This window comes from Orycteropus afer, unplaced genomic scaffold (genome assembly GCF_000298275.1).
Source record: "Orycteropus afer afer isolate SDZICR_OR568_19922 unplaced genomic scaffold, OryAfe1.0 scaffold00048, whole genome shotgun sequence".
In the NCBI taxonomy this organism is placed as follows: domain Eukaryota; kingdom Metazoa; phylum Chordata; class Mammalia; order Tubulidentata; family Orycteropodidae; genus Orycteropus; species Orycteropus afer.
Window position 1 is genome coordinate 15,094,977 of NW_006921635.1, and position 6,654 is coordinate 15,101,630.

The following is a 6,654-nucleotide window of genomic DNA, read 5'->3' on the forward strand; positions in this document are numbered from 1 at the left end:
CAGCTGCGTATGCACAGTGAGACAGCTCAGGGGGCAGGAGTGCATGGAGGGATGGACACAGGGAAGAGGTAACTATGGGGAGGAAATGGGAGGGGAGCTGTTGCATTGTGGTAAACTGTGGTCCATGTCATGAGACAAAGTGTATGTGAACTGCTGTATAGAAAGTGAATTTGCTCTGTAAATCTTCACCCAAATCACAATAATAATATAAAAAAAACAAGAGTCGTTTTCTTAAACAAATAAAAAGGAGAATGATACACATTATCACTTGATTCCATATCTAGAAAATTTAGGCAAAAGTCATTAATTATTCTACTGTAGCTATTGGATTATAGGATAAATCTATAAAAGTCAATAGTATTTCATAAACAAGTAATAACCAACTAGAAAAAGAATGAGAAAATATCTCACTTAAAACAACAATAAAAAGTGTAAAATACCTGGCAACTCATGTATTGAATGTATAAAAAGACTATCTAAACTTTAATAGAGGAAAAAAATCTAATTAGTTGCAGAGAGGGAATACTATAACATCCAGCAGAAAACAATTTTGCCCAAGTTAAATAACAGATGTAATGCATTTTCAATTAAAACACCAACAAGATACGCTATAGAGCATAAGAACGTGGAAAATGAAATGGCCAAAAATGTCAAGAATACTTGGTGAAAAAAAAAAGAAAGACTGCAATGCCTAATCAAATCACTAGGTCTCAGTTAAGGTGACAGATGACTTCCTCCTGCAGAATAAATGCAAACAGACTGCTGATTCATTCATTTGCTGACCACCTCTGACACTAGTTTCTGTTCAATGTTTAAATAATACACCCATAATAGACACATTCTTTCATTTCCTAAATCATAGCTTGTATTTTCTGTGGTTCAGCTAAAATGAATGATCCACAACCAAGTCTGAGTCCTTAACACAAAGATCATGTTTAACAGGTATTCCTAGTAAAATGTAATGTTTAAAATATCTCTAAATGAATGTCTTAAGTCTTTTCGTTGTATTATAATTTTATCATATCATACACACTAAAATAAAGCTAGAGCTCAGTATTTTCTTTGTCATGCAGACAGAAGTTGCAGTCGCATGCAATTTACCTCAGAAGAAGCACCCGTCTGAGGTCTCCTACTTCGCAGGACACTGGGTATATGCTGACCCCACCCTCCAAATAGGTATACACTTCGTCCATGTTAGGTAATTCTATCGGTTGCTTCTCCTCTTCACCAAGTTAGGAGTTAATTTCCTCTCTTTCACCTTTCTTGAGATTTGATACAACAAAGGGAATACAATTGTGAATAGCATTCCCAAAATAATGTTAAAGGAGAACTGTTTCAGATATTGGTAAGCATGACAAGCAAACGCTTTCCCCTAAGAATGTTTGAACAGTTAAAACCAAATTAAACAGCCATGGAAACCAGATGACTCCCTAAAGCAATTTTTTTAACCTGAAACCAAAAATATCCCCTGAAGTCATTTTAAAACCAAACAATAGTTTAGCTTAAAAACCAAAAACCAAACTCACTGCCATCTACTAGATTCTAACTCCTAACGACCCCCACTGGGTTTCTGAGGTGGGAAATCTTTACAGAAGTAGATTGCCCCATCTTCCTTCCAAGGAACAGCTGGTAGGTATGAACTGCCAACCTTATGGTTAGCAGTCAAATCCCTCAGGCACTGTGTATAGTTTAGTTTAACTAGTCAAAAATGTCCGCCTTGAACTTCATGCTCTTTTAAGAACTGTCTATAAAGAATCAAAGTGACAACAGCAACTCAAAAGATTAGGTAGGAACTTTAAGAGTCAGTGAGTTTAACAGGGGAAGAACAACGCAGAAAAGGAGGGTGAGAACAGTTGCACAACTGGAAAAAATGCAATCAATGTCACTGAATTGTTCACGTACAAACTGCTAAACTGGTGTATGTTTTGCGACGTACATTCTCAACAATAAAATTTAAAAAACCAGCAAATTATAGGTTCCTTTCTTACTGTTCCTACTGAGGGTTCATAATACGCTAATTCAGGTTCTGAATTTCCAAGAGCAGGCAGCCTTTCTCAAGCTCCTTTTATTATCAGAGAGTCACGCAATGGTAAGGAGCCCTGGTTTCGGAATAAAAAACATTTGTTTTCAGAAAATTCTAGCTCCGTCACTCATTAACGGTACAGTTTTGGTTGAAAAATCAGTTTAAAAATGAGCTGACAAGCTCTCAATAAAATTTCAATTTGTCCTCCTGAGAACAAAATTTGATGACATTTATACCCATATTCTTTCCATCTCTTTTCCCTTCTTCAGTTTAGTCTTCTTTTCAGGTTTCATTCCAAGGTTTAACATCCTATTTCATTTTTATCTTATTTTGGCTGTTAATTAAGGTAGCCATATTCAAAAGCTCTCCTACACCATTCAACTGAATACTAGAAGACAGGAAGAAAAGGAAATCAATAGTGAGGTTCAAATACACTGTTAAGTGACTGCTGAAAAGATATAGACAAGGGGGCTAATCCCCAAGATTTGTAGAAAACTTCAACAATTTAATGACAAAAAGACAAATAATACAATTAAAAAAGACAGAGGACATGGACAGATACTTTACCGAAGACATTCAGACAGTTAACAAACACATGAAGAAATGCTTGCAATCACCAGCCACTGTTGTGGTTAGCTGCCTTGAGTCAGTTCCAACTCACAGCAACTCTATGCAGATCAGAACGAAACACTGCCCGGTTCTAGGCCATCAGCACAATTGTTGCTACGCTTGAGCCACTTTGTCAATCCATCTCATTGAGGGTCTTCCCTTTTTTGCTGACCCTCTACTTTATCAAACACAGTATCGTTCTCCAAAGATTGGTCCCTTCTGACAACATGACCAAAGTATGAAGGACAAAGTCTGACCATTCTCGCTTCTAAGAAGCATTATGGCTAAACTTCCCGCAAGATAGATTTGTTCATTCTTCTAGCAGTCCATGGTATAGTTAATATTCTTCGCCAGCATCACAATTCAAATATATTAATTCTACTTCTGCCTTCCTTATTCTTTGGTCACTTGGTGATATTCCTGGGTGTTTATGATGCTTCATAATTTATATAAATAAAACCAAACCAAATCCACTGTTGCTGAGTTGATTCTAATTCATAATGACCCTGTAAGACAGAGCAGAACTGCCCTATAAGGTTCCAAGAGTGTAATCTTTATAGAACAGACTGCCACATCTTTTCTCCCACGTAGCAGCTGGTGAGTGTGAAACACCAATTTTTTGATTAGCAGCTGAGTGCTAAAACCACTGTGCCACCAGGGCTCCTTATACATACAGAACATATAGTCTTCTGTGGACATAGTGTGAACCTATACCCATTTTTGGGAAAATGGAAAAAAAAAAACCCAAAATTATTGTTCCTATAAATAATTCCTAAAAGACTACCAAGAATTCTTACGATAAATTTTCTAGGTAAGTAAAATTTAGGTAATTTTTTTTATTACCCCTTATTCAAGATTCCTGATTTTTCAAAAATTAACTTGTTCTGTGTAACTAAAAGGGGAAAAAAAAATCAACAGCCACAAGCATACACACGTCTTACAAGATCCCAAGGATATGCACTAACATTAACAAAGGATCTCTCTGGGTTGGTGAATAAGGGGTGGGTTTGGTTTTTTTTATTTGTTTGTTTGTTTTAATGTTTATCGATATTTTCTAAAATTTCACCAATAAAGTACATACAGTCAATCCTCATTATTCATGACCTCCATATCTGAGAATCTGTCTACTTGCTAAAATTTCTTTGTAACCCTGGAAATCAATACTCATGTGGTACTATCTTGGTCATGTGCAAACACCCATAGAGCAGTGAAAAATTTCAGTCACCCAACGCGCATGTCCCTAGCTGAAGGGGAAAAAGCAATACTCTCCCACTTGTTCCTGCCCTTGTTCTTAAACAAGAGTCCTTTTCATGATCTATTCAGTGCCACGCTTTTCATAGTTCTGGCCATTTTGTTGGTGATTTCAGTTTAAGATGGCCCCCAAGTGCAGTGCTGAAGTTCCATCTAGCATTCTAAAGTACAAGATGACTGTGTTGGGCCTTTCAGGAAAAATGAGTTCAGTCAAGAGTTACAGTGTTATCGGCAGTGAGGTGAAGGTTAATGAATCAACAATATATAGTAAATAATGTACCTTTAAAGAAAACACACACTCAGTAAGGTATATTGATTCACTGATAATAATATTGTGACCAGAGGCTTGCAGAACCCAATCCTGTATTTCCCTAGGAGCAATGGCTCAGCATTCACTAATTCAGTGTTTGCAGCAACTTTATCGACATAACTGCCGTGAATAATGAGAAATCAACTATTATGGTTCTAGAATTCCTTCTCTGGTATTTTTGTGACCAGAGATGTTTCAGGATCCTAAGTTTCTTTTTTCTTTTACACAAGTAACACAGTCCACATATTAAAGATTACCCAGCATCTCCAGCAGGACTCAGGTAACACCCTATAATCAAACACATTAATATTTCTGCAGCATAGTGAATGAAAAGTCACACTGAGGTAAACAGATACGATAAATTGCATCACGTCATTAAGATTGGCATTTACTACCAAAAAAGGTCCAAATTAGGTTTTACCATCAAAGGAGTGGACTTAAATAACCCACAGGACTAGAGAAAAGGGAACGATTCCATTTCTGTCTCCACTGGTTCAATTACTTGTAACTTAAGTCAGTGCAAGACTGTGAACTCAGTTGAGAGCAGGTAAGACAGCTCTTTAAGTTTGTATTTTATAATACCAACAAACTAAAGTATTTCTAACTCAATAACTAGAAGACAAGGCTAAGGCTTTCAAGCACTTCCCAAAAATGAAAAAAAGTTAATTAACTAAGTATCAAAATATGAAATATCTGGAAATTATCAAAATCATAATGCATACCCAAACTCAACATAGTTATCAAAGTGTTGACCAGAAAACAGCAGTCAAGAAGCCCTTTAATTCCACGGTTGTACACTGAGGGCTGTGACATGTAACACATTTCACATGGCCTTCATATTCAAACCCATGACTCACAAACTGGCTCATCCTGCTAACCAGAAGGTGAGCAGTTGGAACCACCAGCAGCTTTGTGGGGGAGAAGACCTGATGATCTGCTCCTATGAAGATTACAGCCTAGGAAACCCTATGTGACAACTCTACTGTCACTTAGGGTTGCAACAGGTTGCAATCGACTCAGCGTCACAGAACATCACAAATAACAAGAGTTCAAAGATGAATACAGTAGGATATACCATGTCTATCCTTCTAGTTAGAATACCACTCACAGACCCCAAATCAAAAGCATGTGGATTTCATTCAGAGTAACTGCATGTCCAGGCTCAGAAAACCAGAATGATAGCTGATGGGACATTTGCTGGAACATTAGGGCATTCAATAGCAATACATAATGCAATGGTGGAATCCGGAGAAAAGGATCTGTGTAAATACACAGGAACCCCTAAGATAGTCTTTTTTTATCCACTGTCATTAGGGCACAGATCAGCCATCTCCTTCCCTGTATCGCATCACTAAGGCAATGACCAAGAACTATGAACATTTAGAATCACAAACCAAATGCCGTCAGCAGGTGAAGCAGTGGCGTGGTGGTGGCAGTGCTGCCTGCCACTCAGCCAGCCCTGGACTCATGGTAACGCCATGTACAAAAGACCAAAATGCTGCCTCATCAGGGGCCATCTCCACAACCAATTGCTGTGACCCGAAAGGTTTTTATTGGCTGATTTTCAGAGACACATTGCTAGGCCCTTTTTCTTAGTCTGACTGAAAGCTCTGCTGAAACCCGTTCAGCATCACAGCCACACACAAGTCTCTGACAAACAGGTGGTGGCTGTCACGAGGGGCACTGGCTGAGTATCAGCTCTGGGTCTCCCGCGTGGAAGGCACGAACTGAATTCTACCACTCAACTACCAATGCCCTTTCAGAGGCTAAAAAACAAAACCAAACCCACTGCCATCAAGTCAATTCCAACTCAAAGCAACCCCCACTGGGCTTCCAAGGCTGTACATGCTTTACAAAAGCAGAGCGGCTGGTGGGTTTGAACCACCAACCTTTTGGTTGTCAGTCAAATGCCTTAGGCACTGCGCCACCAGAGCCCCTTTCAAGGGGCTAGGTAGATAAATATAAACCAGTGATGCCGAGATTCAGTTTAGAGCAACAGGAAGTGGTGGAGACAGTCAAATTAGAGAGTGTACTCTGCAAGTAAAAGCATCATATACTAAGACATGGCTCTCTAGTAATCAAATAATTGATTGGGACACACAGTTTGTATAATGGCCTACTCTGAAATGAAATCTCTTTTCTCATAAAGTTGTCTTAACTACATTTGCTGGCAGCTGACACCTAGTATCTAACAGTGCTGTAAACTCCCAGAATAGAGAGGCTCCTACTTTGTTTTATTTAACAATAGTGGAGCTCCAACAGATTATTAATGAGTCTTCTTCCAAGCCTGATGCCATGTTCTTCTTCATATAGTCCAGCTTCTCAGATTATTTGCTTAGCATACAGACTGAATTGTTGTTGTTGTTGTTATGTGCCGTCGAGTCGGCCCCGACTCATAGCGACCCCTCCTTGGGTTTCCGAGGCAGTATCACTACGGAAGTAGGATTGCCCAACCTTCCTT